This window comes from Gossypium hirsutum, chromosome A05 (genome assembly GCF_007990345.1).
Source record: "Gossypium hirsutum isolate 1008001.06 chromosome A05, Gossypium_hirsutum_v2.1, whole genome shotgun sequence".
In the NCBI taxonomy this organism is placed as follows: Eukaryota; Viridiplantae; Streptophyta; class Magnoliopsida; order Malvales; family Malvaceae; genus Gossypium; species Gossypium hirsutum.
Genome location: NC_053428.1, coordinates 38,800,328 through 38,812,471, shown reverse-complemented (window position 1 = coordinate 38,812,471; position 12,144 = coordinate 38,800,328). Strand labels below are relative to the sequence as shown.

The 12,144-nt window shown below is 32.9% G+C and overlaps 2 long non-coding RNA genes across 2 annotated transcripts; both read right to left on the bottom strand.

Annotated features, from left to right (window-relative positions):
* Positions 1-333: 333 nt before the first annotated feature.
* LOC107957372 (uncharacterized) lies at positions 334-1,366 on the bottom strand. Its single transcript, XR_001700419.2, has 2 exons — positions 1,065-1,366; positions 334-733 (listed from the first exon to the last, which is right to left on the bottom strand). It is a non-coding gene; the product is annotated as an uncharacterized lncRNA (long non-coding RNA).
* Positions 1,367-10,081: 8,715 nt separating this feature from the next.
* Positions 10,082-11,244, bottom strand: LOC121229105 (uncharacterized). Its single transcript, XR_005926641.1, has 2 exons — positions 10,623-11,244; positions 10,082-10,292 (listed from the first exon to the last, which is right to left on the bottom strand). It is a non-coding gene; the product is annotated as an uncharacterized lncRNA (long non-coding RNA).
* Between the last annotated feature and the right edge of the window lie 900 nt (positions 11,245-12,144).

Below are 12,144 nucleotides of genomic sequence, written 5' to 3'. Positions count from 1 at the left end.
CAAAATGGTCCACACAGGTAGACACACGGGCGTATGTCTAGGTTTAGTCCCTGACTGCTTCTAACATACGTTTTGGACCTCGTAGGTCCATAATAGGGACAACATGATTTTTTTTGATTGGTTTTAAATTTGGAATGAAATTTTATAACCCGTCTTTCTCAGAACATTCACGTTTTTGTATGGTAATGCCTCATACCTTGTCCCGGTCCCGGGTATGGGTAAGGGGTGTTATATTTATGGTATCAGAGCTACAGTTTAGTCAATTCTCGGACTAACGTAGCGTGTATCGAGTCTAGCTATACATGCCATTATACAAGTTATAATAGTGTGATATCTCTTAACCCTTTTAATTGTATTTGAATATAGTAAATGTTTTCCAATCAAGCCCAGCATGAGTCTGAAGGAGGTGAGAGCCATACTTCAGCTTTCGTACAATGAGCTACTTCTAGTAGTAGTAAAAGGCCGAGGTCTGTGTAATAGGCCCATTTCGCCCGGGCCTATACCAAAACCAAAATAGAAAAATAATAAAACCAAAATAATTTAAAAGTCAAGTCCATTTACATTTATTAATCCAATTAACCCAAATAGCCCAGCACCCCATGGCCCAAAACTAAACCAAATTTTCAGCAGAAACCCTAAGGTTCCCTTGCGCCTAACAGGTTTCCAGCAGCTTCCAGCACCGTTGCTGCCTCCGGCCAGTCCCACGTGCGCCATCAGCCAGCTGGCTCCATACCTGCAACAAATGGAAATCACAACAGCAAATGACAGATAATATAACAGAATAATAGCAAACAAATTAAGGGGGAAAAAGGGGAAATTTGTAAATCTTGATTTTGGCTATATAAAGCCAATTGTATACTGTAAATGGGGGATTATTTTTTTTTCCACAGAAATACAGACGCATATTGAAAGAGAAATAAAAATCGAAAAGGTGATTTCCAGTCTTATTGTTTTCCTTTTTTTTCTTTTTTTCGCGTTTTTCTTCTTTAGGATTACATGAAATTTTAAAACAAAAGAAAGAAGGGGATTTACATGAAATTTTAAAATAAAAAGAAGGGATTTACCTTAGTAGTCAATAACCGTCTTCTTCGTCGCAATCGAAGTAGGGACGGGATTTTGAAATCGAAGCAAATAGTCTTCGAGGTTTAACCCTCCATGGTTCCTCTGTACATCTTGAGTCACTGATCAAAACGAAGCAAGAACATGCGAATACGGGGGCTATGGGAATCAGCCAAAGAGAGAGGAGTGAATTAGAGTGCTTCTGTCTTCTCTCTTTTGTTAGTATTTTAGGTTTTTTTTTCCTTTTGTTTTTTATGAAACAAACAAAATGGCACTGTTTGAGAAAGGTAAAGGTTTGCGTGAAAACCTGATTTAGAAGTTGGATTTGTGCCTTTTTATTTAAATGGATAATTTGCATGTTTGATCCTTCCTCCTTGCACCGCGTTGCAATCTGCTCCCATTTGCATTTGATTTGCTTTATTTTCTTTTAGATTATTCCCAAAATTTGAAGTACTTTTATGTTTTAGTCCGCATCTCAACACAATGTTTCAGGATCAGGGATTATTTCAATCTTGATCCCTGTGAATTCATGTGTGTTATATATGAGTTTCCATTAGTAGTTTACTTATTTTGTAAATTATCTTTTTATTTTTACTTTGATTTCAATTAAGTATTTTATTAGATTTATGTTATAAATTTGGGTTTATTCACTCATATATTTTCGGTCCTTTTATTAATGTATGTATATTCATCATTATTTTATTTTCGTTTTTGTTTTTGTTTTTTATTGTTTATATTATTTGTAATGTTAATATTAATTGTATTATTTGTATTGTTGGTTACTTATTTGTTGTAATTTGAATAATTGAAGTTCCCCATGTTGCATATTATTTTATGTAGTGTTTTATGCGTTATTATACACGTATATACCTCATAATAATTGGTTTTATTCCATGAACATTATTAACATTAAATTATTATATACGTTTAACTCTTTTTTTTCACATATTAATGTTATATATGTATATGTTTTTTCAAAATGAAATCGCATGTTGTATACATTAATTAAATTTTAACTATACATATACAAAAATTATTGGTATATATAATTTAAATACATTTTTAAACATTAGTATTTTTATACATATAATTTCTTTTAGATTTATTCACATATCTTTCTTATTCAAAAAAAAATCCCACATATTTTGTGAATTATTTAAGTTATTATTAAACATATATTTAGAACTTATATTTAATTTGTATTCATTATTAAAGCCAAAATATTCTTATACATATATATTTTTTAAATAAACTCATATAATGGTGTTTTTAAAATTATTACGTATATAAGTTATGGTTAATTTTATAATTCATATTTTAATTAAATGATATTTTGACATATAATTATTTCTAATATTTTTTCACATGTATATGGCACATATTAAATTATTTTTACTATGGTACATCTTATTATTTTCATATAACTTTATGTAAATATTTTTCTATGTATATATCCTCTTTTAAAATTATTTATGTGTATAATATTTTTTTAAGAACCTTATTTTAAACTATATAATTTATTATATACAGTCTCATATTATCCTTATGTTTTATTTATTTTTTATATATATTTTCTTACTTATATAACTTATATATTTACTTCATTTCTTTCATACATTATTAATTTTTTTTACAAATAAATATACCCAATTTTTACTTGTATATACATGTTTCATAAATTTATTTTGTACATTATTTTATATCATGTATTGTCATTCTTAATACATTATTTAAGGTATCATGAGAATTATCAATTTTTGAATGGATTTGTGTTTTAAATATTTCATATATAATTTGATTTGAACTTTGTATTTTGTAATAACAATTTCAATAAACATGTATCCCAAGTTTCTATGCAAATAAACGTGTTTTTGAGCAAATTTTCAATTTTCTAATATTCAAAAAATCTGAAATAAGGTAATATCTAATATTTGGGGAATTCGGAAAATCGTGCTCAATCGTACTGGGTATGACTTTTCCGGTAAACCAAATATTTAGATAACCTTTTATAATTTTAATGCACGAGTTTTTCAAAAGTCAAAAATCGATCGCATCTTAAAGTTGTAAGGGATCGTATCCAATCGTACTGGGTATGAAACCGCATGTCTTTGAAACGAGAGATTTTTTACCACTAATTTGAGCAATTCAAACATTTTTAAGAAAAAAAATCATACTTCGGAAAATCTTTTCCTTTAAAACTTTTGATATAAAGACAGCAGTAAATCAATTTGGTACCAGTTTTTTGGGCGTAATGAGGGTGCTAACCCTTCCTCATGCGTAACCGACTCCCGAACCCGTTTCTTTTTATTTTTACCTAAATCGAATTTATTTTTCATTGAATAAAGCGTTTTAATAGGTCATCCAATCACACCTAAATCACGAGATTGGTGGCGACTCCACATTTTTGTTTTCAAATGTCGATCCCCATTGTTTTCAAAATAAAAAAAGGTTTCGACAGCTTGGCGACTCCACTGGGGATTGAACAAGAGAGTCGGGCCATAAAATTGATTAATTGCTGTCCTTTTGTAAATTGGTTTTGGAAATTATGATTCTTTTGATTGCATTTGTTGGTATGATTGTGGGTCTTGTAGAATAATATTACATTGCATTGCATGACCGCTATGGTTATACCCGTTAAGTGTGAGTAAGAAACTATGCTTTCGTGAGGTTTTCACCTCCACATGGGCTAGTGGATTGCTTCCGGGATACATCCGTACCTATGATTTCGTGAGATTTTCATCTCCACATGGTCATAGGGAAATGTATTCCCCTGAACCGAACTCGATCCATATGAGCCTATAATGGGTGAGAATTGAGGAATTTGCTAGTTCAGGTACCCTTTCTCTAGAACCGAGCTATATATAGTGAACCTTAAGAACCCATCTTAAGTAGAACCTTGCCCAAATGTAGTGATTACCTGAATAGGTACTTTATTTGATATTTATCTCACTTGTACTAACGTGTTTTGTTTTTATTTTGTTTATAATTGCATTGTATTGCATTACATCATCATAGAAAGGAGGTGTTGATTCATATTTGATTACTAAATAGAACAGTGTGTGATAAGAAAATGAATTTCCTGATAAAGTAGATTATAATACGGTTGTCTGAATTGACGGAAGAAGGCTGACAGTTTGTGGAGAAAAACAAGTCTTTACCTGAAGATTCAAGCCGATAAAGATTGTTTGAAAGCAGTCACATCTCGATTTTCTTAATGGAGCTAATCAACGTCGTTAGGATAATGAGTCGTGGCCTGAATCAAGCAAAGAAGAGCTAGTGGAGGCATTTATTAGAGGCTTGAGAGATTTGGATTTCACGAAGAAAAGGGATCGGTGTCCTCGCTTGGAATATGAAAGCAAGGCCGTATATGTAGTCCGTTTTATGAAAAGTTATTTGTTTTCTAGAAAAGTTGTTCTAATGGAATTAAATTCAAAATCAACACCTCTCTTTCTTTTGCATTCATCTCATGTATTTGCATAGCATTGCATCATCTCATAATTTGCATTAAATTGTCATAAAAGGGGTCCCTAATTAGTTGAAATAATTTCAGTTAATCTGGGGACCAATAAAAACATACCAACCAAGCGTCGTTACGGTACCCGTGCTAAGATAAAAGATATGGACGAAAGATTGGAAAGACTTGAACAACTTCAAAGAGAGATGCAAGACCAGTTACAAATACAGATACAAGAGCAACTGGCAAAAATTAGGCAAGATATGAGAGATCTGGTGCTAGAGTCTCAAAGGAATATGTTGAACCAGTTGTCTCAATTGCTGAAAAAGGGTCTTGAAGAAAGAAAAAGTTCAGTGATAAATATTGGGAAAGACAATAAGGACCCTCCGGGTTTTACCCTAGTAGGTGCTCAAACGTATCCGCAAGGTGTACCTATTGTCAAAAATCAGCAATATCAGGCCGGTACCTTTGATTATCCGACAGGTTCAGGCTCTAATCTGGGGGGCAATCTAACTAATCCTGAAGTTCTTGATCTAGATAAAATGGAAAAAAATAGAGAGGGAATTGCCAAAATAACTTGAGGATCGGTATAGGTGGTTAGAGGAAAAATTGAAAGCAATGGAGAATGTTGACTTCTACTGTGGGATTGACGCTAAGGATCTAAGTTTGGTCCCCGATCTGGTACTCCCGCCAAAATTTAAGATTCCAGAGTTTGAAAAATACAATGGGACCAGTTGTCCTGAAGCTCACATCACAATGTTCTGTCGAAAGATGACAGGGTATGTTAATAACGATCAATTGTTAATCCATTGCTTCCAAGATAGTCTAATCGGGTCAGCAGCTAAATGGTATAATCAATTGAGTCGTGCTAAAATCAAATCATGGAAAGATTTAGCACAAACCTTCATGAGGCAGTATAGTCATGTAACAGACATGACACCCGACAGAATTATCCTGCAAAGTATGAAAAAGAAGCGAAATGAGAACTTCAGGCAATATGCCCAAAGATGGGGAGAGGCAGCAACACAAGTCCAACCGCCTCTTCTGGAAAAGGAGACCATGATGCTTTTCATCAATACTCTGAAAGCCCCGTTCATTGATTATATGTTAGGAAGCGCTACTCTAAGCTTTTCAGATATAGTAATGTCCGGTGAGATGATTGAAGATGCGATAAGAAATGGGAAAATAGATATGGGAGAAAGTGCCAAAAGGTCAACCCCGGGAAACAAGGAAAATGAAGTGAACGTCGTGAGCATGCCTTCCAAATTGGTTAACATAGGCCAGCCAAGGGTTATAATCACTAGTTATCAAAGAAAATTTGAATGACATATTCAAAGAGAGGTCCAGGGAATAAAAGTTTCCAAACCCTTATGTACTTGGGGATATTTTAAGCAATAGGACTGTGGAAGAGATCCTTGTATTTTTAGAGCTAATCTAAAGTAATGTTCAAAACGCGCTTGTTGCTTTTAGCCTAGGGGCAATAAGAATATTTTTGTGAAATAGGCTTGTGTCCAAAAATTTTTATTTCTATAAAATGCATTCTTTTTGAATAAATATTCTTTCATTCTTTATATATTCTTTTGTTCTTTGGACTATTTTTTTTAAAAATATGCTTTCATTCTTCATTCACGATCATACCATACAAATAACTATCCTTGGAATTTGCCTTTGTACCTACTATAGGTCCCTAAATATCAATGACATGAGCAGCACTGTAACTGACTCCCTTTTGGGGTGAGATAGGTGTTTAAGCGGATCTCAGGACTTTGAAGATGACAGAGATTGTGACTTATTTCCTGATTTGTTAAAGACAGTAGAACAAGATGAAAAAACAGATCCTACTTTACGAAGGGTCAATGGACATTGTGAACAAGGGGCAAAGATTGAAACCTGAGTCACCGCAAGGACAAAATGAATTGTCTTTGAGTTACTTCAAGAAATTCAAAGATGTTTTCACATGATCTTGTCGAGATATATTTGAGATATTAAGATCTGTGGATGATACAAAATGTTTATACAGTGTTAGAAGGACACATGTTAAAGGTTTTATAGTAGCCACGCTAATCATGAGGTTTGGGTATTGTTGATCCACCATGGAAGGGGATTGCATTGGTTAAAGCCACATTCATTTCTTCACAGATTTTCTTTATATGGGGCAAGGATGTTATCAGGCCATTCTCATCAATTCATCTTGGCAGTCATTGATTACTTCATGAAGGGGGTGAAGGTCGCTTCATATGTCAATATTACAAGATCAATAGTCATCAAATTTCAAAAAAAAAAGGGTTGCTGACAAGTAATGTGAGAAAGGATCACTTTCAAATACAACTACACAATGTCAAAAGTTTGCAGTTTGTTCAAAGATCAGACACTATATCACAATGCAGTAAAGGCATTCAAAAAGAAAAACAAAAGTTCAAAAATAAAAAAAAGGAAAAGCAAATAATAGAACAAAGGTCATAGTGAAAAATGACTGAGTCTTGTAAGGATTGGCATAAATAAGTTATCATTTACCCTTTATGTTTATCGAACGTGGGCTGAAACCTTCACCGGGGCAACACATTAATTTATAGGACTGAAATAGTTTTTGAAAACGAGATTCCTTTTCTTCGAGTCTTGGCAGAATTAAAGTTGGATGAATCAGAATGGGTTCAATCCTGATATGATCAGTCAAATTTAAAAGGTATCCGTCACAGTCAGATGATGCAGGAATATGACAGAAAGGTTTATCCTCGAGAATTTCATGAGGGGAGCTTGATATTTAAGAAGATCTTTCCTATACAAAAGGACTTCAAAGGAAGAAATATGCCAAACTAAGAAAGACCTTATGTAAAGAATCCTTGTTTTGGAGGAGCATTGATATTGACCTAAAGGATTTTCCCAGTTTTGGGAATTCAAAATACAGTCACAGAGTATTCTACCTAAAATAGGAGAAGCTAAGGTGAAAACCCGCAAAGGGCGCCTTGAGACCTTAAAAAAATTCAAAAAAAAAGAGAATTAAAAAAATTAAAAAAAGAAATAAAAATCAAAAATCAAAAAAAAGAAGAAGAAGATTCTGAAATTGAAAAAAGAAAGAAAAAGAAGAGGCCAGGGCGAAAACCCGCAAAGGGCGCTTTGAGACCAAAGGGGATTTGTGCTGAAAACCCGAAAAGGGAGGCTCAAATTTGGATCAAAATGGGGCATACAGTAGTCTTGCTATGCTTGAGTTAATAATGAAAGAAGTATGTTACATCTTGGGGCGTTTACAAAGTACTTCGGATCCCCTAAACACAGATTGAACTCAGAATGGTCCTCAAGAAGTTGGTATAGAGAAGCTCAAACTGCGATATCTGGGGCACCTAGCTTTCCATTTTTACCCATTTTTTGTTTGTTATCTTTAATTACCTTGTTCTTTTCTGGTCACGTCCTAATACATTTCTTTCTTGGTTACATTTGCTTGTTTGTTTCAAGCTATGTTCTCAATTAATTCCTTTCTTGTTCATGGTTATGACCTTTTTCAAGAATTTCAGATTGAAATAACGATTTTTGGACTAATAATACTTTCATAAAGGAAGTTTCGCATATTGCTTTAGGGAGTTTCTAAATAATACAAGAGCCTGAAAATGGACTATTGTTTAAAACTCACTAAGCTTAAGGGTTGGAAATATTTAAGCCCAAATTGAGATTATCTCATTGGATTTTCTGTCAGAAATATTAATTGGTGTTATGATCTGGCAAAGAATGAGCAATGGGATTGTTCTCAGAAAAAGAAAATGGTATTCTGTATTCATGCAGATATCAGGCATATATATTTGTTTATTATACCTAGAGAAGGGTGTAATAGGTCAAATTGATTGAAGATAATGCAAATTCTATACCTCTGAATGGTTACAGGATGGATAGAAGAAATCAAATGATTATTCCCTTAAGGTCGCAGTGGGACGTTCAAATGTCCTAGAAGCTAAATTGTAAGGGACTCTAGAATTACAGCGGGTCAAGCTTACTAAGCAGAATGTGATTGTTTCTTTGGGTTTTTTGTCAAGAATACCAGCTGAACAAGATGACAGCATAATAAATCAGTGATAATGCTCTGGTGAACAATGAGCAATGATGCCTTAAGCATTTTTTACTAAGAAGAAGAAAAAAGAAAAAAAGATCATTTTCATTTTTTGCGTTCATATATCATTCATCACATCTAGTTAGATGCATTAGATTCATTTTTATCATAGCATTCTAATTATTTGACATAAGCATCACATCTAGTTAGGAGCATTTGATTCATTTTGATCATAACATTCTAATTATTTGGCATAAGCATGATACATGAAACCGAGACTACAGGACATGTCCAAGAGGATGGTGTAGTAATATCGGTGAAGTCAGATCTTATATCCCTGAAGTTACAGCGGAATGGATCGAAGATTACAAACCTTATCTCCCTGAGGTTACAGTGGAGCAGGTTGAAGTGTCAGTTGCAGTAAAGCAAATCATAACAAGTCTTATCTTCCTGAGGTAGCAAGAAAGCAGACTGAAGATTGAAGATCTTATCTCCTTAAGCAGTAGCGGAGCATATTAAGGATGGAGAATCTTATCTCCATGTATCGGCAATGGAGCAGATTTTAGCTATTAACCTTATCTCTCTGAGGTAGCAAGAGAGCAGGTTGGCGATTGTAGTCTTATCTTCCTGAGGTAGCAAGGAAGCAGACTAAAGATTGAAGATATTATTTCCCTGAGCGGAAACGGAGTAGATCGAAAGAGGCGAATCTTATCTCTATGTATCGACAATAGAACAGGTTTAAGCCCAAGATTTATTTCCCTGAAATTGCAGTGGAGCAGATTGAAGATAGTGAATCTTATCTCCATGTATCTACAATGGAGCAGATTTTACCACCAAGCCTTATCTCTCTAACGTAGCAAGAGAGCAGGTTGAAGAATGAGTCTTATCCTTCTGAGGTAGCAAGGAAGTAGACTAAGAATTGAAGATTTTATCTCCCTGAAGTTGCAGCGGAGCAGATCTTCATAGATGATGAATCTTATCTCCATGTATTGGCAATGGAGCAGATTTTATTACTAGCCTCATTTCTCTGAGGTAGCAAGAGAGTAGGTTGAAGAATGAGTCTTATCTTCTTGAGGTAGCAAGGAAGCAGACTGAGAATTGAAGATTTTATCTCCCTGAGATTGCAGCGGAGCAGATCTTCGCAGATAATAAATCTTATCTCCATATATCGGTAATGGAGCAGATTTAAGACATTAGCTTTATCTCTCTGAGCTAGCAAGAGAGCAAGTTTGCTTGTAGTCTTATCTTCCTAAGGTAACAAGGAAGCAGACTAAAGTTTGAAGATCTTATCTCCCTAAGCAGTTGTGGAGCAGATCGAGAATGGTGACTCTTATCTCTATGTATTGGCAATGGAGCAGATCTAAGTCATCAAGCCTATTTCCCTAAAGTTACAGTCCAGATTCAGAAAAATCGGGCAAAATTGGCCCTATTTGAAGTCTTTGCTCTATTCTCGTTGCACGACAATGAGCAAAGAGGGGCAGCTGTAATAGGCCCATTTCGCCCGGGCCTATACCAAAACTAAAATAGAAAAATAATAAAACCAAAATAATTTAAAAGTCAAGTCCATTTACATTTATTTATCCAATTAACCTAAATAGCCCAGCACCCCATAGCCCAAAACTAAACCAAATTTTCAGCAGAAACCCTAAGGTTCCCTTGCGCCGAACAGGTTTCCAGCAGCTTCCAGCACCGCTGCTACCTTCGGCCAGTCCCACGTGCGCCATCAACCAACTTGCTCCATACCTGCAACAAATGGAAATCACAACAGCAAATGGTAGATAATATAACAGAATAATAGCAAACAAATGAAGGGGGAAGAAGGGGAAATTTGTAAATCTTGATTTTGGCTATATAAAGCCAATTGTATACTGTAAATGGGGGATTATTTTTTTTCCACAGAAATACAGACGCATATTGAAAGAGAAATAAAAATCGAAAAGGTGATTTCCAGTCTTATTATTTTCCTTTTTTTTCTTTTTTTCGCGTTTTTCTTCTTTAGGATTACATGAAATTTTAAAACAAAAGAAAGAAGGGGATTTACATGAAATTTTAAAATAAAAAGAAGGGATTTACCTTAGTATTCAATAACCGTCTTCTTTGTCGCAATCGAAGCAGGGACGGGATTTTGAATTCGAAGCAAATAGTCTTCGAGGTTTAACCCTCCATGGCTCTTTTGTGCATCTTGAGTCACTGATCAAAACGAAGCAAGAACATGCAAATAAGGGGGCTATGGGAATCGGCCAAAGGGAAAGGAGTGAATTAGAGTGCTTCTGTCTTCTCTCTTTTGTTAGTATTTTAGGTTTTTTTTTCCTTTTGTTTTTTATGAAACAAACAAAATGGCACCGTTTGAGAAAGGTAAAGGTTTGCGTGAAAACCTGATTTAGAAGTTGGATTTGTGCCTTTTTATTTAAATGGATAATTTCATGTTTGATCCTTCCTCCTTGCACCGCGTTGTAATCTGCTCCTATTTGCATTTGATTTGCTTTATTTTCTTTTAGATTATTCCCAAAATTTGAAGTACTTTTATGTTTTAGTCCGCATCTCAACACAATGTTTCAGGATCAGGGATTATTTCAATCTTGATCCTTGTGAATTCATGTGTGTTATATATGAGTCTCCATTAGTAGTTTACTTATTTTGTAAATTATCTTTTTATTTTTACTTTGATTTCAATTAAGTATTTTATTAGATTTATGTTATAAATTTGGGTTTATTCACTCATATATTTTCGGTCCTTTTATTAATGTATGTATATTCATCATTATTTTATTTTCGTTTTTGTTTTTTATTGTTTATATTATTTGTAATGTTAATATTAATTGTATTATTTGTATTGTTGGTTACTTATTTGTTGTAATTTGAATAATTGAAGTTCCCCATGTTGCATATTATTTTATGTAGTGTTTTATGCGTTATTATACACGTATATACCTCATAATAATTGGTTTTATTCCATGAACATTATTAACATTAAATTATTATATACGTTTAACTCTTTTTTTCACATATTAATGTTATATATGTATATGTTTTTTCAAAATGAAATCGCATGTTGTATACATTAATTAAATTTTAACTATACATATACAAAAATTGTTGGTATATATAATTTAAATACATTTTTAAACATTAGTATTTTTATACATATAATTTCTTTTAGATTTATTCACATATCTTTCTTATTCAAAAAAAAAATCCCACATATTTTGTGTATTATTTAAGTTATTATTAAACATATATTTAGAACTTATATTTAATTTGTATTCATTATTAAAGCCAAGATATTCTTATACATATATATTTTTTAAATAAACTCATATAATGGTGTTTTTAAAATTATTACGTATATAAGTTATGGTTAATTTTATAATTCATATTTTAATTAAATGATATTTTGACATATAATTATTTCTAATATTTTTTCACATGTATATGGCACATATTAAATTATTTTTACTATGGTACATCTTATTATTTTCATATAACTTTATGTAAATATTTTTCTATGTATATATCCTCTTTTAAAATTATTTATGTGTATAATATTTTTTTTAAGAATCCTATTTTAAACTATATAATTTATTATATACAGTCT